The sequence below is a fragment of the Schistocerca nitens genome, chromosome 9 (assembly GCF_023898315.1).
Source record: "Schistocerca nitens isolate TAMUIC-IGC-003100 chromosome 9, iqSchNite1.1, whole genome shotgun sequence".
Lineage (NCBI taxonomy): Eukaryota > Metazoa > Arthropoda > Insecta > Orthoptera > Acrididae > Schistocerca > Schistocerca nitens.
Window position 1 is genome coordinate 137,583,396 of NC_064622.1, and position 21,547 is coordinate 137,604,942.

At 42.3% G+C, this 21,547-nt stretch overlaps 1 long non-coding RNA gene across 1 annotated transcript in view; it reads left to right on the forward strand.

Moving 5' to 3' along the window:
- LOC126203097 (uncharacterized) overlaps positions 1-21,547 on the forward strand; it is a 74,534-nt gene that overhangs the window by 7,199 nt on the left and 45,788 nt on the right. The window lies entirely within an intron of this gene.

A 21,547-nucleotide genomic window follows, 5' to 3' on the forward strand; every position in this document is an offset into this window, starting at 1 on the left:
CCTCAATCAGTGGCAGCAGGTGATCCAGTGGCGTAATCTGCCTCCTCGGTCCCTTCAAACCTTTTTTGGCCATGGACAATGTGATTTTCCAGTGGAATTGCAGCAGATTTTTCCACCACCTTGCTGAGCTCGACTACTTCTCCGCCTTCATCCTTCCTACTGCATTTCTCTCCAGGAAACTTGGTTTCCAGTGATGCGAAGCCCTACCCTCTGTGGTTATCGGGGTTATTATAAGAATCAGGCAGCTTATGAGAGGGTATCGGGTCGCGTCTGCATCTTCTACGTCCTTAACTCTCTTTACAGTGAGTGTGTACCTCTTCAAACACCTTTAGAGGCTGTCGCTGTTCAGGTGTGGATGCCTCAGGCTACTGTCTGTAGTATCTATCTTCCACCGGATGGTGATGTCCCACAGCATGTATTGGCTGCACTGATAGCCCAACTGCCACCACCTTTTCTGTTACTTGGCGAGTTTAATGCCAGTAACCCTCTGTGGGGTGGCTTGGTGGCAACAGGCTGTGGCACTGTCATTGAGCAGTTGTTGACACAGCTTGACATTTCTCTCTTAAACAATGGTGCTCCCACACATTTCAGTGTGGCACAAGGCACAAACTCAGCCATCGACCTTTCGGTCTGCAGCCCTGGCCTTCTGCCATTTTTCCAATGGTGTATGCATGATGACTTGTGCGGTAATGACCACTTCCTGATCTTTCTGTCACTGCCACAGTGTCAATCTTCTGGGCGCCCCTCCAGATGGGCTAGGAATAAGGCTGACTGGGACTTGTTTGCCTCCATTGCCACTATTGAGCCTCTTTCTAATGACGCCATTGATGTGGTGGTTCACACGATCACCACCGGCATCATTTCTGCCGCGGAATCTGCATTTCCCCGTTCTTCCGCGGAATCTGCAATTCCCTGTTCTTCCGGGTCCCCTCAAAGGAGGACTGTGCCTTGGTGGTCACATGTGATCGCTGAAGCGATTAGAGATCACAGGCAGGCCCTATTACGTACTAAGTGACACCCATCATTTGAACACCTCATCGCCTTTAAAGGGCTCCATGCCCGAGCCCATCGCCTTATTCACCAATGCAAGCAGGAGTACTGGGAAAGGTATGTCTCCACCATCAGCCTCTGTACCTCTCCATCGCAGGTTTGGACCAAGATTAGGCGACTCTATGGCTATTGGACCCCCATCAGCGTACCTGGGCTTTCCCTGAATGGAGCAGTCTGTACCGACTCCGACACAATTGCAAAACTCTTAGCGGAGCATTATGCTCAGAGTTCCGCTTCTACAAATTACCCACTTGCCTTCCACTCCCTGAAAGAGCAGTTGGAACGTCAAAGCCTATCATTCCACACGCACCACCCTGAATCGTACAGTGCTCGGTTCAGTGAGTGGGAATTCCAAAGTCCCCTAGCCGCTTGTCCTGATATGGCTCCTGGGCCGGATTGCATCCACTATCAGATGCTCAAACACATCTTGGTGAACTGCCAGCGAAGCCTCCTAGACCTCTTCAACTGTATCTGGGTTGAGTATGAGTTCCGATCTCAGTGGCGGGAAAGCATTATCATACAGTGCTGAAGCCTGGCAAGAACCCACTGGAGGTGGACAGCTACCATCCCATTAGCCTCACCAACGTTCTGTGCAAGTTCCTTGAATGTATGGTGAGCTGGAGGATGAGCTGGCTACTTGAGTCTCGGGGCCTTCTGGCTCCATCTCAGGGTGGATCCCGTAAGGGCTGCTCTGCCACCGATAATCTGGTCTGCCTGGAGTCTGCCATCCGTACGGCATTTGCCCACCGTCAGCATCTGGTTACCATCTTTTTTAACATGTGGAAGGCATACGATACCACATGGCGACATCACATCCTCACCACGCTTCATGGGTGGGGTCTTAGGGGCCTGCTCCCAATTTTTATTCAAAATTTTCTGTCACTTCTTTCCTTCCATGTCCGAGTTGCTTCCTCCCACAGTTTCTCCTGAGTCCAGGAGAATCGGGTCCCACAAGGCTCTGTCTTGAGTGTCTGCCTCTGTTTAGTTGCTATCAATGGGCTAGCTGCAGCTGTGGGAATGTCCGTATCGGCTTCTTTGTATGCTGATGACTTTTACCTGTACTATAGCTCCACTAGCATTGCGGTTGCTGAATGGCAGCTACAGGGTGCTATCCGCAGGGTGCAGTCTTGGGCTGTCATGCGTGGCTTCCAGTTCTTGGCCGTCAAGATCTGCATCATGCATTTCTGCTGGCATCGCACTGTTCACCCTGAGCCACAGCTTTATCTTGACAACGAACCTCTTGCTGTGGTGGAGATGCACCATTTTTTGGGCTTGCTTTTTGATACCCGGTTGACGTGGCTCCCTCATATTCGGTAGCTTAAACAAATGTGCTGGCGCAATCTTAACGCTCTTTGTTGCTTGACTCACACCAGCTGGGGTGCCGATCGGTCCACCCTTCTACGGCTGTATCAGGCATTGATTCAGTCCAGTCTTGATTATGGGAGCCTGGCTTATGGTTCAGCATCGCATTCTGTATTGCGGTTGCTTGACTCCATACTTCACTGCGGGATACAACTCGCAACTGGAACTTTCCGCACAAGCCCTGTAAACAGCATACTTGTGGAGGCTGGTGTCCCTCCACTGCGGATCCGGCACCTACATCTACTGGCCGCTTATGCTGCACATATTTGTAGCTTGCGCAGGCACCCATCTTACCATCTCCTATTCCCCAACTTGGTCGTCCATCTTGCAGAACGGCAGCTCCGGTCAGGGTGTATGATCGTGGTACGCATCCGGGCTCTTCTCTCTGGGTTTGAGTTTTTCCTACTCCCACCTCTTTTTCTGGGCGCATATACATATACCCCTGTGGTGTGTGCCCTGCCCATGCCTTCACATGGATTTGGCACGGAGCCCGAAGGACTCAGTTCCTCCTGAGGCCCTCTGCCGCTGCTTTCTTTCCATCCTTGCCGCGTTTCACGGCTCTGACGTGGCCTATACAATGGTTCTATGGTTGCTGGTCGAGTTGGTTATGCTATTACTCTTGGGGATCATTGCTGACTGGCCGCAGTGTTTTCACTGCAGAGCTTGTCACCATTTCTCGCACCCTAGAGTAGACCTGCTCCTGCTCAGGTAAGTCCTTCATTATCTGCAATGACTCCCTGAGTGGTTTACGAGCTATCGACCAATGTTTCCCTTGCTCTCATCTGGTGATGGCTGTCCAGGAGTCCTTCCATACTCTTCCCCACTGTGGCTGCTCCGTGGTCTTTGTGTGGACGCCGGGTCATGTCGGCACGCTGGCCAAACAGGCTGTCAGTGCACTGGCACCTGGGGTGATAAATGGCGCACCCTGCCTTCACCAAACTAACTTTGGGTCGTCAAGGAGACTACAGGTGTGTGGCATTGGCCACACCTGGTTGACGCACAGTCATCTCTTGCGCCACGAGGACCCACCTCTCTGTCACTGTGGATCAGTGTTGACAGTAGTCTACATCTTATTGACCTTTCCGCTTTTAACTGCGCTCAGGCAGACGTTTGCACTGCCTGATATGCTCACTGCACTTTTAATGGATGAAGCTGCAATGGCAGACATACTTTTGAATTTTATTCATGCAGGGAGCGTTTATCGTTCGATCTAAGGTTTGTCTTTTTTTTTGTGTTGAGTCTGGCCTTTGGCCTACGGTTTTAAATTGGGGTTTTGTGTGTGTCTCGTGGTGGTTGGCTTTTCCTTTTTTGTTTCCATGGTCGGCCAACCACTGTCACACTCTGTGTGCTTTTAATTCCTTTTATCTGGTCTTTGTCTGTGTCTTTCTTGTTCTGTGTTGTCTCTTGTCATCTCTGTTGCATGTTTTTTTATCCCTTATGGGTGCTTCATGGTTGTGGAAAAAGGGACTGATGACCTTTGCAGTCTGGTCCCTTCAACACCCACAAACCAACCAACCTATAACAGATTTTACAAATATGCTAGCCAAAGCTACAGTCTTCAGTGAGGTTGATTGTAAGTAGGGTTACAATCAGGTACTGGTGGCAGAAGAGGACATACCCAAGACAGCAGCAATAATATTGTTGGTCTGTTTGAAGATCTGCTTATGCCATTTGGTTTAAAAAATGCTACCCTAATATGGCAGCACTTCATAGGTGAGGTGTTAAGGGGTTTGGATTTCTGTTTTGTTTATCTTGATGATATCCTAATATTTTCTCAAAGGACAGCATTGCATAAGGAACACATCAGAGTAGTGTTCAGATTGATAAGCAGATATGGGCTAGTAATAAATGAAGCAACATGTGTTCTACACCGGAAGCAGGTAACATTCTTCATACAGTTTTGGCAGCAGCATATATTGCCCCGGAATATTTTGCTGACATTGGTGGTGGATGGGCTCTTAGAATCGCAACAGTCACTCCATCAGGTTATGTATTAAACTGAACACTGCATTCCCTTGCAGGGCAGTTCTCTGTCTCCGCACATGACAAGAATGTCACATGTTAGTGGTCAATTCACCATTGACTCAAAATATCTTTGGGCTCAATGGTTTTTCTGTTTTTGGCTTCCAGGTCAATGTTGAAGTGCATATGGTGCCCCAGTCTATTTATTTTCATGATATGAACTCTTTACTGCAGTCGTACAGCCCACTGTTTGAGAATATCTTGGGCCAGGCAGAAAATTTCGGGGCATATGTTTCTCTTAAGCCATCAGTGGTACCTAAATTTTGTTGCTTGCTCCTCATTCCTTTAGCCACACATGGCAAGGTAAAGTCAGAGTTGCAGTGTTGGCCGGATCAAGACATCATTTCTCCATTTCGTCAAGTCATTGGGACATATGTTTGGTGGTGATTCAGAAGCTCAGTGGTGCTTACGCCTTGGCAGCAAGTTTAAACTGATGGACAACAAGCAATATGTCATGGAATCATATCATGTTCCATGGGAGGCGGAGCTGTTAGAAAAGTTCTACATATGCATCTACAGACATACTCCACAAGCCACCATATGGTGTGTGGCAGAGGATATCCTGTACCTCTGGTAGTCATTTCCTGTCTTGTTCTACTCACAAATAGAGCAAGGGAAAAATGACTGTCTGTATGCCTCCTTATGAGACCTGATTTCTCTTATCTTATCTTTGCAGACATTACACAAGATGTATGATGGTGCAGTAGCATTGTTTTGGAATCAGCTTCTTTCTCTGCCTTTCCTCTATAGTGTTCCTCGAAAACAACACCACCTTCCATCCATGGATTCTCATTTGAATTCCTGAAGCATCTCCATAATGCCTGTGTGTTGTTTGAAGCTATCAGTAACAAATATAGCAGCCTGCCTCTGAATTTCTTCAATGTCCTCCTTTAATCTGATGTAGTGGGGATCCCAAACACTCGAGCAGTACTCAAGAATTGCTTGCACTAGTGTCCTGTGTGTGGTCTCCTTTACAGATGAGCCACACTTTCCTAAAATTTTCACAATAAACTGTAGTCAACCATCCACCGTATTACAATTCTTACATGCTTGTTCCATTTCAAATCGCTTTGCAATGTTATGCCTCGATATTTAATCAATATGACTGTGTCAAGCAGCACACCACTAATGCTGTATTTGAACATTATGGGTTTGTTTTTCCTACTCATCTGCATTAACTTACACTTTTCTACATTTAGAGCTGATGCCATTCATCACATCAGCCAGAAATTTTGACTAAGTTGTTGGGGGCAAGTATGATTTGCACATTAGTTTGCGCAATGATTACCTGCAGCTACCACTGCAAGTGGTTTCTCAGACTTTCCTGGTCTTCATTATCCCCTTTAGTCTTTACCAGTTTAATTGCTTGCCTTTTGGAATCTTATCTGCGGAAGATTTTACCAACAGTGTTTGGAGCAGTTGATTTGGGACATCCCCATTGTGTCAAATACCTTAATGACTTCTGATTGTGGGCCTTACTTGGAAAGAGCAATTACAAAACCTTCAGTTGTTTTACAACCCCTCCTGGAGAGCTGCCTTCATTACAAGCTGTAAAGGTGCTCTTTTTTTTGTCCCAGAGGTACATTTCTTGGGTCATGTACTTAGTAAGGATCATCCCATCACTATGGGTGATCACATCAAAGCCATCGACATCTACACCTACATCTATACTCTGAAAATCACTGTGAAGTGCATGGCAGGGGGTTGTCCCACTGTACCAGTTATTAGGGTTGCTTCCTGTTCCATTCACAGATGGAGTGCAGGATAAATGTATGTTTAAAAAATGCCTCTGTGCATGCTGCTGCTGTAATTAATCTGATCTTTTACTCATGATCCCTATGTGGTTGATATGTAGGGGGTTGTAGTTTATTTGTTGATTCATCATTTAAAGCTGATCCTGAAACTTTGTAAGTAGGCTTTCTTGGGACACTTTTTGTCTATCTTCAGGAGTCTACCAGTTCAGTTTCTTCAGCATCTTTGTGACACTCCCCCATGGGCCAAGCAAACTTGTGGCCACTCATGATGCCATTCTCTGTATATGTCCAGCATCCCTTGTTAACCCTATTTGGTATAGGTCCCACATATTTGAGGAGTATTCCAGAATTGGTTGCACGAGTGCTTTGTAAACAATCTCCTTTGTAGACTGATTCCATTTTTCCCAGTATTCTACCAATTAACTGAAGTCTGCAATCTGCTTTACTCATGACTGAGCCTATGTGATCATTTCATTTAATATGCCTGCAAAGTGTTACACTCAGTTGGCTGATTCTAGCTGTGACTAATTGATATTATGCTATATTTTACAGACTATAAAATGCTGTGGGTTATAGGTGCACCTTAATTTTTAAGCAATTTTTTAAAAAATGACATTTTTACCATTTTTATTATTAAACTGCAAAAGCCACACTAGAAAAAATTGTAGTTATTGAAAAACCAAACTGACCTTTAAAATCTCTAAAAATTGTCATCTGAACTTTCTTCATCTTCATCATCATTATGGTCCTTTTCAAATATAAGATTGTCTTGCCATCAAAACAGTTACTTATGCCACACTTCTTGAAAGATTTAACAATAACGCCTTCTCTCACTCTACAATGAGTGTTATATCCACTGACACACTTGTTTGATTGAGGTTGTTTTAAAGCTTCCTTCAGCATCAATTCATGTTGGGTTTCATCCATCATCCATTTATTCCACCCCAATATGTCATCTTCTAGTTTTGGCCATCTTGCATTCAGTCCTACATTTGACATTCAGTCCTCCTCTTTTTTTTTTTTCAGTTCTTCTTTGCTAGCCTGCCAATCGCAGATGGTTTTCTCTGTTGCTAAAAGGCTGAAATGCCGCTCAGCTGCTCTGTTTCCATGTTCTTCTGCTTAAGCTATTACATTCAAATTTATAGCTCAGATCATAAGAATACCTTTTATTTTTTACCGTTACGAAACTAACTAATAACAAAAATATTGTACTGTTACTGATAACACAAATCACTTTCAGTTCAAGTTCACTGGCTTTGTAGACAGCAATGATGCATCATAGGATAGACAGTGTTACTGGTTTGTGATGGCGGAGTGGCAGGGAGACAGCATTAGCAAGCTTGTGAATCTCCACAACTCATATTTATCACATCGGTGCACCGATCCTGTGAGTTGAATCCAATGTTTCCAGGTAGAGATAGATTTCCCATGGCATTGAATGTATAGCCATGTTTAAGACTGGCAGGAATTTTAAATCAAACTCTGGACATTTTTATGTTAATTTCAAGTATAAGATGCACGTGAATTTTGGAGGCAATTTTTTGAAGAAAAAAGTGCATATTATAGTCTGTAACATATAGTAGTCATAGGAGACTACATTTTTCATTTTATGAAATGCACTGTTTTACATTTCTGAACAGGTAAAGCAAGTTTCCAATCTTTGCATCACCTTGAAATCTTACCAAGATCTGACTGAATATTTCTGCAGCTTCTTTCAGACAGTACTTCATTATAGATAAATGCATCACATGCAAAAAGTTTGAGGTTACTATTATATCATCATAATGGTCCAACACACTTCCATGGGGCGCATCCAATGTTACTTCAACATTAGATGATAGATCTCCATACAAGATGACATGGTGCATCCTCCCTATCAAAAAATCATCAATGCAGTCACAAATTTTGCTTGATACCCCATATGGTTATACTTTTGAGGATAAGCATAGATATGGTATTGAGTGAAATGCTTTTTGGATTCAAGAAATATTGCATCTACCTGACTACTTTGATCCAAAGCTTTCAATATGTCATGTGAGAAAAGTGTAAGTTGGGTTTTGCATTAGTGATGTTTTTGGAATCCATGCCAGTTGGCATGGAGGAGGTCATTCTCTTCAAGTTATGTCATTATGTTTGAGCTCAGCATTATGTTTGAGCTCAGAATATGTTCTAAGATTCTACAACACATTGATGTCAAGAATATTGAATGGTAGTTTTGTGGATCACTCCCACTATCCTTTTTGTGGATGCGAGTGACATTTGCTTTCTTCCAACTACTGGGCATGGTTTGTGTTAAGAGGGATCTATGATAGATTATAGTTAACAGAGAGGCTTACTCAGCTGTAAATTGAGTATAGAATCTGATAAGGATCACGTTAGGCCCTGAAGCTATGTTCATTTTTAATGTTTTGAGCTGTTTCTCAACACCGCTGACACTAACACTTATTTCACTCATCTTTTCAATTGTATGAGGATTAAATAGGAGCTATTCTCCTGAGTTTTCCTTTGTAAAGGAACATTTGAAAACAGAGTTCAGCATTTCAGCTTTTGCTTTGCTACCCTTAGTTTCAGTCCCTGTGTCATTCATGAGTGTCTGGACATTAACTTTGAAGCCACTATCAGCTTATACATACGACCGGAATTTCTTTGGGGTTTATGGAAGATAATTTCACAATATTCTGCTATGGTAGTCAGTGAAGAGTTCACGCATTGTTCTCTTGAGAGTCAAATATGTTTCCTTTAGTATCTCTCTATCTGTAGTCTGTGCTTTGTTTTACTCCTATTAAGCAGTAGTCTCTGTTTCTTTAGAAGTTTCTTTACAATGTGTATATGCCACAGAGGGTGCCTCCCATTATGAACTGTTATGCTGAGTACATACAGGGTGTTTCAAAAATGACCGGTATATTTGAAACGGCAATAAAAACTAAATGAGCAGCGATAGAAATACACCGTTTGTTGCAATATGCTTGGGACAACAGTACATTTTCAGGCAGACAAACTTTCGAAATTACACTAGTTACAATTGTCAACAACAGATGGCGCTGCGGTCTGGGAAACTCTATAGTACGATATTTTCCACATATCCACCATGCGTAGCAATAATATGGCGTAGTCTCTGAATGAAATTACCCGAAACCTTTGACAACGTGTCTGGCGGAATGGCTTCACATGCAAATGAGATGTACTGCTTCAGCTGTTCAATTGTTTCTGGATTCTGGCGGTACACCTGGTCTTTCAAGTGTCCCCACAGAAAGAAGTCACAGGGGTTCATGTCTGGCGAATAGGGAGGCCTATCCACGCCGCCTCCTGTATGTTTCGGATAGCCCAAAGCAATCACACGATCATCGAAATATTCATTCAGGAAATTAAAGACGTCGGCCGTGCGATGTGGCCGGGCACCATCTTGCATAAACCACGAGGTGTTCGCAGTGTCGTCTAAGGCAGTTTGTACCGCCACAAATTCACGAAGAATGTCCAGATAGCGTGATGCAGTAATCGTTTCGGATCTGAAAAATGGGCCAATGATTCCTTTGGAAGAAATGGCGGCCCAGACCAGTACTTTTTGAGGATGCAGGGACGATGGGACTGCAACATGGGGCTTTTCGGTTCCCCATATGCGCCAGTTCTGTTTATTGACGAAGCCGTCCAGGTAAAAATAAGCTTCGTCAGTAAACCAAATGCTGCCCACATGCATATCACCGTCATCAATCCTGTGTACTATATCGTTAGCGAATGTCTCTCGCGCAGCAATGGTAGCGGCGCTGAGGGGTTGCCGCGTTTGAATTTTGTATGGATAGAGGTGTAAACTCTGGCGCATGAGACGATACGTGGACGTTGGCGTCATTTGGACCGCAGCTGCAACACGGCGAACGGAAACCCGAGGCCGCTGTTGGATCACCTGCTGCACTAGCTGCGCGTTGCCCTCTGTGGTTGCCGTACGCGGTCGCCCTACCTTTCCAGCACGTTCATCCGTCACGTTCCCAGTCCGTTGAAATTTTTCAAACAGATCCTTTATTGTATCGCTTTTCGGTCCTTTGGTTACATTAAACCTCCGTTGAAAACTTCGTCTTGTTGCAACAACACTGTGTTCTAGGCGGTGGAATTCCAACACCAGAAAAATCCTCTGTTCTAAGGAATAAACCATGTTGTCTACAGCACACTTGCATGTTGTGAACAGCACACGCTTACAGCAGAAAGACGACGTACAGAATGGCGCACCCACAGACTGCGTTGTCTTCTATATCTTTCACATCACTTGCAGCACCATCTGTTGTTGAAAATTGTAACTACTGTAATTTCGAAAGTTTGTCTGCCTGAAAATGTACTGTTGTCCCAAGCATATTGCAACAAACGGTGTATTTCTATCGCTGCTCGTTTAGTTTTTATTGCCGTTTCAAATATACCGGTCATTTTTGAAACACCCTGTATCTATCCAATGGATGTTCAACTATTTTTTTAAACTTGAGCCATAGTTCCTCTACATGCTCCTGCCTTATGCTGATAGTTTCAAGCTCTTCATTGAGGTATGATACTACTGATTTTTTGTCTATTTTACTGAACATATGTAACTTTCTACTTGTTTTAGTTGTCCTTTGGTAATCACTGTTGCCACAACCATATTGTAATCACTGATACCAGTTTTGATGTGGACACCCTCAAAGAGGTCAGGTTTATTCATTGCCATTAGATCCAATATATTTCCATTATGTGAGGTTCTGAGCTATCTATTCTAGTTAGTTTTCAGAGAAGGCATTTAGTAATCCTTCGTAAGATGTCTTACCGTGCCCACCATTGACAAAACTGTAATTTTCCAATTGATTGTTGGATGTGTAAAGTCTCCACTGACAATTACCTTATGTTAGGTGACTTTATGTACCAGTGAACTATGGTTTTCTCTAAAGTTTTCACTTACATCATTATCAAACTGCCAGCGCCCAAGAACCTGAAGGAGCTCCAGTCCTTTTTGGGTAAGATTTTGTATTCTGCTATGCAAATCTGCCAACCTCTCAATTGGCTTGACCAGAAGGGCACAAAGTTTGCCCGGCATGCTTTTCAGTCTCTCAAGCAGTGCTCATGCTCAGCTCCCTGTCTGGCTTCCTTTACACTGGATAAACTTTTAACACTGTCTTGTGGTGTGGAAGAGAACAAGCTGGCCGCATTCCTTCCATACTGTGGAACAACAATTAGCAAGATAGGATTTGTGCTGAAGAGACATAGACTGAGACTGGTGTTCTGGCCCTCCTCCCAGATATATGTTACACACTATTAAAGACAAGATAGGTCTTCGAGTTCCTGGCACGTAGGGTGCCCCTGCAAATGGAGGAATGTTTACATATGACAGACTATTTCCACTTTTGTTGAGTGTTATGCAGAGCACTCATGACATTATTAAATAAAAGGAATTTGATAAGTCAGTTTTGGCTGAATGCTGACTATAAAATACAATTTGAAAAGATGAGAGTTTTTACTCAGATATCTATGGAGATTCTGATATTAAAGAAGTGGTCAAAATTAGAATAAACAGCAACAGTTTCGGCAGAGACCAGGAGTAAACACATAGTAGGGCATGGGGGCGGGCACTGGACATCAACTGAAAGCAAAGATAGAGGATTGATGCTTGTAGGGAAGTAGGAGCAACAGTTTCAAACATAATGCTTGCCTCTCATGCCACCTGATGGCACTTGGGCATCTTTATAAGCAGAACAACTTGCCAATCCCGTCAATCAGTGATTTTTAACTCATGAAGACGATTGGCAGAGACAGCTGTCAAAAGTGTAAGTACTTTATTCAAATTGATATGGCTTGTAAATGAAGAAGATTTTATTGAAGCATGTCACTGAAAGACATCAAGGACAAATAGGTTAGCTTTGATTGGGGGATTGGTGACAAAGAAGTAGGCACCAGGAGAAGGAGAATAGGTTTTTGGCAAGTCCAAGATGGTTAAACATGGGTGTGGGGCTGAAGGTGAGGCCTTTGGATACATCTGAAACTTCTGTGGGATTCAGGTTTTTGGTGGAAAGGTTAAAACATTGTTTTCATTTTGTCTGGGTTCTGGATTTCATGGAGTGCTGGGAGGAAGTTTGGGAGGCTGTGGCAAATTGAAAAGTTCTGTTCATTGGGCAGGGACTGAGTGCTGTGGTGGGTTGATTAGGGGTTTCACTGAGGGGGAGGGGGGGGGGGAGGGGGTTCAATGGTGCTCCAAGTCAGGAATGAGATTTCAACATGTTGGTCACTTTATGGTGTGATGGTGTGTGTGTGTGTGTGTGTGTGTGTGTGTGTGTGTGTGTGTGTGTGTGTCCCCTCCAGCTCCAGATCCAGAAAGGACTTACTCTGAAAGCTAGTAAGTTTTTTTTCCTTTTTTGTATGTCCCTCAATGCTCCTGGTTTTCAATGAGTGGTCTCCTTTGCTCCTAAAGTATTTTCATAGACCACAGCATCTTGAAAACAAAGAATGTCAAAAATGTGTAGAAATTATAAGGAAATACAAGCTTCATTCGACAAAGGATACTTTTCAGTTGCTCTTCTGAGACCTACCACACATGGATTTTTTCGTGGCCTTGCTGGCTGTGAGAAACATTCGTCAGGTGGAGGTACGCATTCACAGCTGATCCTACCTGCTACCAACAATAAGTGTGACATGGTTCTTGAGTTCACTTTTGAAACTAGCAAACCAAAGGAAGTTGAAAAAGGCAAAATCAGATGGAAAAGACACTCCATTAAGAACATAAAACAGAAAGTCTGACTTATTGCTAGTGCAATTCTTAAAAGATCATACAACCAAGTACTTCATAAATTTTTGGACAAATGGTTTCTAAGGATGTATGTTCCTGAGTTGCATTTTCTTGGAAATGAAGCAGAAGCAATGTGTTATTCACTGACTTAAGCAATTTAGTGTTATTATGTTGAAACATTTCCTATATTTTATTGTTTTTAAGAACTTTGGCATATGTAGCTCATTAAAAGTGAGGGGTGACAGGGAAGGTTATATTTGGGATAGGGGCAGGGGATAGTAACCAACTAAGATGCACCCCTGAACTGTACCCTGGATCTCTACCTAACTACAACTCAGGGACCAATAGAATATCTGTCAGTATTCCATACAGAAATTGGACTCAATTACTTCATCTGCTAATAATAATTTGCTGTAGACCATTGGATGAGAAAACAGATGACACTTATCTAGAACAGAGACCACAGCTAATCATAGTCATAACAGGAACTGAAACTGAGGGTAGCAAAGCAAAAGCTGAAATGCTTAACTCTGTTTCCATATGCTCCTTTACAAAGGAAATCCCAGGAGAACTGCCCCAGTTTAATCCTTGCACCACTGAAAAGATGAATGAAATAAGTATTAGTGTCAGCAGTGTTGAGAAACAACTAAAGTCATTCAAATTGAACAAATCTCCAGGCCCCAATGGAATCTCTGTCAGATTCTATACTGAATTTGTGGCTGAGTTAGCCCCCCTTCTAGCTATAGTCTATCGTAGATCCCTCAGACAAAAAAACCATGCTCAGTTGTTGTAAAAAACACAGGTCACACCTGTCTATAAGAAGGATACTAGAAGTGATCCACAAAACTATTGTCCAATTTCTTTGACATCGATTTGTTGTAGAATTTTAGAACATATTCTGAGCTCAAACATAATGAGGTATCTTGGACAGAATGTCTCCTCAGTGCCAACCAGCATGGATTTCGAAAACATTAATCATGTGAAACCCAACTCACTCTTTTCTCATATGACATACTGAAAGCTATGGATCAAGGCAAACAGAGAGATGCACTATTTCTTGATTTTCAAAAAGCATTTGACTAAGTACCTCAACTTTGCTTATTGCCAAAAGTACAATTGTATGGCATGTCAACTGAAATTTGTGACTGGGTTGAGGACCTTTTGGTAGGAAGAGCACAGCATGTTGTCTTGAATGGAGAATCATCTTTGGTTGTAGAAGTAACTTTGGGTGTGTCCCAGCGAAGTGTGTTGGGACCTTTGCTGTTCAGGTTGTACGTCAGTGAGCCTACAGACAACATTAATAGTAACTTGAGACTTTTTGCAGATGATGCCATTATATATGATGAAGTATTGCCTGAAAGAAGCTGCATAAATATTCAGTCAGATCTTGATATGATTTGAAAGTTGTGCAAAGATTGGCTTTAAATGTTTCTTTATATGTTCAGAAATGTAAAATTTTGCTCTTCACAAAATGAAAAACTGTAGTATCCTATGATTATAATATCAATGAGTCACTATTGGAATCAGCCAACTCATGCAAATACTTGGGTGTAACACTTTGTATGGATATAAAATGGAATGATCACATAGGTTCAGTTGTGGGTAAAGTAGGTGGTTGAATTTGGTTTATCAGCAGAATACGGGGGAAGTGCAATCATTCTACAGAGGAGATTGCTTACAAACTCCCCGTGTGACCAGTTCTAGAATATTGCTCAAGTGTGTGGGACCCATACCAGAAAGGACTAACAGGGGATTTTGAATGTACACAGAGAAGGCCAGCATGGATGGTCACAGGTTTATTTAATCCACAGAGATTCTGAAGGAACTGAACTGGAAGACTCTTGAGGATAGATGTAAACTATACCAAGAAAGTGTATTAGCAATGTTTCAGGGACCAGCTTTAAATGATTACTCTAGGAGTTTGCTACAATACCTAACGTACTGCTAGGAGTTTGATACAATACCTAATGTATTGCTCACATAGGGATCATGAGGACAAGATTAGAATAATTACTGTACACACAGAGGAATTCTTCCCACATTTCATCTGTGAATGGAACAGGAAGAAATCCTAATAACTGGCACAATGGAGTGTACCCTCTGCCATGCACCTCATGGTTTATAGAGTATAGATGTAGATGTAGATAATTTACTATAGGTGCCTGAGCCAGAGAGCTGCTCCCAGTGTCTGGAAAGCAGCATAGCTTAGAATTATCTACAAAATAGACGACAAAACTTGTTCTGAAAACTAACTTATCTTCCCTTGTAACAGAATTCTGAAATATATTATGCGTTCATAAGTAATTTCACATATCCATATGTTTGAAAAGGAGAAAATCCGAGAGGTGGGTCAGAAGGGTCATGAGCCACTCCCTCTCCCCAAAGGCCATTTTACTGTAAGTATTCCTACTTTTACAAATATCAGTTTCCTGATTTATTAGGTAACTTTTGGAGAATGAAGTGACATAAAAACACAGTCTTGAAAATGGCCACGAGTGCTAGAAAATTACGAGATATGTTTAAGATAGAGTCATAATAGGTGTCCGCAAGAGGGGAGGGGGGGGGGGGGGGCAAGAGGGCACTTGGCCGCTCCTGGAATCTGGGTACAGCCTTCATATTCATCACTGAAGTCACATGAATTTCTAGAGATCATTATCTGCAACTCCACTAAACTGCAGATTTTACATTGTCAACTGTGACGAGAAATACTGCAGCTTTAGCACTCACTATATATATGTGGGGTTTCTTAGTTTTTACTCAGTTCACAGGAAGTCATGGCAATTCATTCCCGCACCCACAGTTTCAGTACTGATTTGCTGTCAAGATGGATATGAACCTTTGTAGAACTGTGCCAAAATACTGTCTTCAATTTTTTCCTGTTGCTTCTTCGTTCAAGCCCTACTGAGCTGCAGAAAGGAAACATTCACACATTCTTGCACACAGATTCTGTTCCTGATTTGCAACACACAGGCATGACACAGTACATGTTTTTGGTGTTTCTTCTGTAATAAATTTTTTTTGCACTGAATTCCCCCAACTTCTTATACTATTCTATCACCCCCCACTTAGAGGTTATTAGAGAAACATACCAGCGAGAAATTGTGAGTACATCTCCCAAAATTGCTCCTGGTATGTGACTGTGTCATCCTCCGTTGTTAGGGGGTTGTGCCCGCCAGGAATTTTGACTGCGTCATCCTCGGTTGTTAGAGAGTTGTGCCTGCTAGGAATCTTGATTGCGTCTTCCTCGGTTATTCCAGGGGTGCCCCTACCTGTCCTCATGACTCATCCCGGCTCGCCCCAACCTATTCTGACTTTACTAGGTGGGAATTGGTACGCATATTATCGCTGAAATAAGATAGATTAAATCTGCCTAGCCAGCCATTCTCTCCCACGGTTTCGACAGCAGCCAACGCGGTCTCTACATACAGTTAGGTTTTATTTTTGCCTGAATAAGTCCTTGTAAGTAATCTCTTCACCAGTTTTCTGTGCAAATCTGTGGGCAGAAGTCTAGGTAAGTCAACACCATTAAATTTGTATATTCTATTAATATGAATCATAATTACAATGATTCCAAAAATGTTTTTCTAGAAAGCTGCCTGGTAATCCTTTTTTTGTCGCATAGCTCTAAGTAAGTAGGGAGAACCATGCCTGGCACATAATTTTCAAAATAATTTCTGAATTTGTAAGAATACCATTCTTACACTGAATATAAGATAATCGAGTTAAAGTAACTGAAGCATATTTTTCTTAGTAAACTGAATGGAATATTATATTTGTGGAAAGCATAATTTGTGTGGCTAATTAAATGATTGTGATAATGGAATATATAATTTTATACTTGGTACAGAATATTTTATACCTTTTATGAGATGGGACATGGACGAGAGGGTTTGTATCGATGTCAGAAGGGGGTGGGTAGTGTAGGTAAAAGCTTGATTTACACTAACAGATAAATCTTGACTAACACAAAACGCACAGCACACCTTTCAAACGACCCGCACAAACAAGTGTGCCTGATTCTTCGCCATTTGCTGCTTCCATAGGGTTGCTAAGATTTTTTTTCGGGGACCACAAGGCTGAAGGTGGGAATGTCCGTTCTGTAGGAGATTATTTAACACCATACCTCCTCCGGCTTCTCACTCAAGTACCAGCGAGGTAGTGATTTTGGGGAAAGGGGGTGGGAATGGTTTCCTGTCTTTGGGGCTGTCTTCTTTCTCTTCTTCAATATTGGCAACCACATCTACCTTTTTTCCTTTCTTACTTCTATTTTTCCCTCTTTCCACATTCATCTACTTATATTACAGAAGTCCTTCGTAGTTTCCAATAACCTACAACTTATCTTCAGGTAAGAAGGCCGAAGAATCAGACTACACAAAAACACTTCTACATACAAAGAAATAGAAATACACAAACAATGAAGTGATAGATTAAAAGGATGTAAGAACCACCAAGGGTTGTAGGGAAAAAAGATGTATGTACATCTGGAAAGATGCACACATTGTTTTTTTAAGTGACGGTTCTACATTGTTCCTTTTTTTTGTCTTATCTTGTATATACGTACATGTATATAGAGGTGTATATATATTTAAAGAAAGAATGGTAGCAGTCAACTCATGCGCCGAGAGAGATAGGAGCAGGAGAGCTTGTGGAATAATTATAAAACAGTGATAAGCAAGGTTGGAGTTAATCGTGACTATCACATAAGAAAAGTCAGGGTAGCAAACACTGTGATGGAGTGATGAGTCATAGAGTAGTGGGACTTGATCATTATGTGTAGACATAGTATCTACTAAGATTGTAGAAGTAGAGAAGTGGAAGAGGAGTCTTGGGTATTAGAGGAGGTACTAAGAAGTGAGAGTGAAGTGTAAAATAGATTTTATTTTTACCAGGAAGTATTTAATTATAGTGTACATAAAGATGTATACTAGGGAAATGAACCACGAGGCCTACTCATAAAGGATAAAGGGGGCATACCCGGCATTTGCTAAGGCTATAGGGTAGGCGTACCTACATAGAGATAGGATGATCTGTGGCCTGATGAACAGGGATGTTTTATAAAGGGGCGTACCTACCAGAACGGAAGGAAGAAGTGCACTCATAGGGTCAACCCACCTGTAAGGTATAGGAGCTGACCCTAGGGGAAAAGGACAATTCGTGACAGAAGTCACACATATAATAGGAGTTATTCTGGTAAGTTTGAATTCTATATACCAATAGCTTTATTATGTTTCATGTGAGTTTACAAGGGTTGAAAAGAACACTTTTATTTGCCCAGAATTCCTCCAGGCTACAAACTACCATGAATAATGATACTAGTACGTACTAAGGAAAAAATAGTTCAAGGAATTAGAATAAAGTACTCAAGTGTCATGAACACCTGGAATTTACGATTGGATAAATAGCAGAAAAAAGAAAAAAAATGGTCCTCACAATTTTTTAGACATTGTAAGTGCTAACTCCAACATTGATTGAAATATTCACGTTTTATTAAAGTAAAATGAAAAAAAAAAAGGAATAGCTAAATAATAAGAAAAAGGGTATTCCCAGTTATTAAAAGAACAAGGTATACTGTTGAAATACGAATTGTTATCATATATGATATAAATGTACATAATGATGGTATATAAAATATTGCATGTTCAAACTGAGGGGGGAATATGTAGTGCTTCAAGAATTTCTGCGTAAATTCTAGAACCACTTGGCCTTCCTCCGTCACGGATCCATGATATTTTAAATAGAAGTGTGAGAGAGACGAGTCCAGCCTACTGCACAGTGCATGTTTGTGTGTGCAGGTCTAAAAACAGTCACGAGCGAAATGTGGACGTGGCGGCCGACAAGTACCTGCTGTATGATCCATAGAGTTTCAGTGTATGTTTAGAAAAGAGCCTGTGCTATTCTTTGCTGGTTTAGTGACTGTGATGATTGTTAAGAACAAATGAAGAAATGGGATTAGACTTTTAAGTAATTCATGTGTTGGAATTGCTAGAAGCAAGACATGTCCATATTTTCTGGTGGTTATTAAACCAACCCTGTTGTAAATGTATCTTAATAGACTCTAATGTTTGACAACTTGGTTAACTCGCACGAGTTTGAATATTTATATGAAAAGTGGTGAATTTGTTTTTTGTGGAAGTTGAAATATACCATGACTGAACTAAAAGTGTTCTTTGAGTACCAAATTATTTTAAGAGTAGAGAGAGAGTCTGATAAATTCCCTTAACCAGCATTATTCTTCAGAGAAGAAGTTTTTGAGATCAACGTGGCCAGCTATCCAGAGAGGAAGATTGACTGTGTGTACCAAGTAAGTCAACCTATGGGAGAGAGGTGGGAAGTTTGCAAACCAGCTCCACATCGGTTCTTGTCATCTAAGGCCGTAGACAACTACCTCAGTCCTCATTTCCCCTCTCTTACCAAAAATTTTGGCTTGTGAACATACGCACATCAAAAAAAGTTTTGCATCACCCATGTTCCTAGAACTCCTGAAGATAGACGTTGACTGTGGATATTGTATCACAGATACAGTCCCTTTGACTGTTCAGAGATGTCACTAAACCCACCCAAAGATGTAAACAACCATGCATGAGCAGTGCCTATTAGACGGAAGGGGTCCGACAGCCGATTTCCAGTCATTCCACCAGGAAGGAGGTACATGGATCGTGTTGTCTGTAGTTCAACCATGCCTAGACAGTCAACACTGCGGTTCGATGACGTCTACATTGTGCCAGGAAGGGCTCTCAACAAGGGAGGGGTCCAGGCGTCTCGGAGTGAACCAAAGCAATGTTGTTCAAACGTGGAGGAGATACAGAGAGACAGGAACTGTCGATGACGTGCCTCTCTCAGGTCACCCAAAGGCTACTACTGCAGTGGATGACTGTTACCTATGGCTTATGGCTCGTAGGAACCCTGACAGCAACGCCGCCATGCTGAATAATGCTTTTCTTGCAGCCACAGGGCATCCTGTTATGATTCAAACTGTGCACAATAAGCTAAGTGATGCACAACTTCACTCCTGATGTCCATGGCGCAGTCCATCTGTGCAACAACACCAAACAGCACAGTACAGATGGGCTGAACGACATGCCAAATTGACCACTCAGGGGCATCATGTTCTTTTCACCAATGAGTGCTGCATATGCCTTCAAACAACAATTGTCAGAGACGTGTTTGGAGGCAACCCTGTCAGGCTGAATGCTTTATACACACTGTCCAGTGACTGCAGCAAGATGGAGGTTCCCTGCCATTTTGAGGTGGCATTATGTGGGGCTGATATACACTACTGGTGGTCATTGAAGGCACCGTAATGGCTGTATGATACGTGAATGCCCTCCTCCGACTGATAGTGCAACCATATTGGCGAGGTATTTGTCTTCAGGGATGACAATTCGCACCCCCATCATGCACATCTTGTGAATGACTTCCTTCAGGATAACGACATCACTCGATTAGAGTGGCCAGCGTGTTCTCCAGACTTGAACCCTATTGAACACGCTTAGGATAGATTGAAAAGGGCTGTTTAACGGACGACAGGACCCACAAACCACTCTGAGGGATCTACGCTGGATCGCCATTGAGGAGTGAGACAATCTGGACCAGCAATGCCTTGATGAACTTGTGAATAGTATGCCATGATGAATACAGGCATGCATCAATGCAAGAGGACATGGTACTGGTTATTAGAAATACCGGTGTGTACAGAAATCTGGACCACCACCTCTGAAGGTCTCACTGTATGGTGGTACAACATGCAATGTGTGGTTTTCATGAGCAATGAAAAGAGCAGAAATGATGTTTATGTTGATCTCTACTTGAATTTTCTATACATGTTCTGGAACTCTCGGAACCAAGGTGATGCAAAACTTTTTTTGCTGTGAGTATTTGCATTCTTTTAACACAGAAGATTCTAAATCTTTATACCAAATCCTGCTTTCTAATGAAGCCTTCATACTCAGCATCTTCCTCTCACTGCCACTGTCTATATATGTCTCTCTCCCACTGTCTCTTTTTTTGCTGGCACTTTCCCCTGTCTGTCTCTCCTCCAGTCACTGTCTTCATCCCTTTCTCTCGCCATTCCTTACTACTGTCTGCTTCTCTGTCACTTTCATTGTCTCTCTGTCACACTGCCATTGCCTTTGTGCCATTCTTTTTCTCCCCCATTGGCACTGTCTCTTTCTTTCTCGCTTGCAGTCCACTGTCTTTCTCTTCAACTACCACTGTGTCCCCACCACACATGTTCTTGTCCTTGAGGATGGTTTGCTTGGGGGTTTTCCCCTAGACCAGGAAACTTTAACATATGAGTATAGGAAATGGGGAAAAGCTGGCAAATTTTTTTCATATTCAAGTTGACCAGACAGGGAAGGGGATGATTCCAGATGCCTGCCCCCCTTCCCCCCTCCCAACCGTATGATGGTCTCTACTCATCTCTCTCTTCCACTGCCACGTCTCCTTTCTCTCTTTTGCTCCCACTACTACTATGTCCAACAATTTTTCTTTCTATTTCCTTCTCCCACCATCACTATCTCCTCTCTCTTTTTCTGCCACTGGCAGTGTCTCTCTGCTACTCTCTTTCAGCGCAAACAAGCACAATACATTTGCATGCCAAAATCTTTGATGAAGAAGGTGAAATATGGGT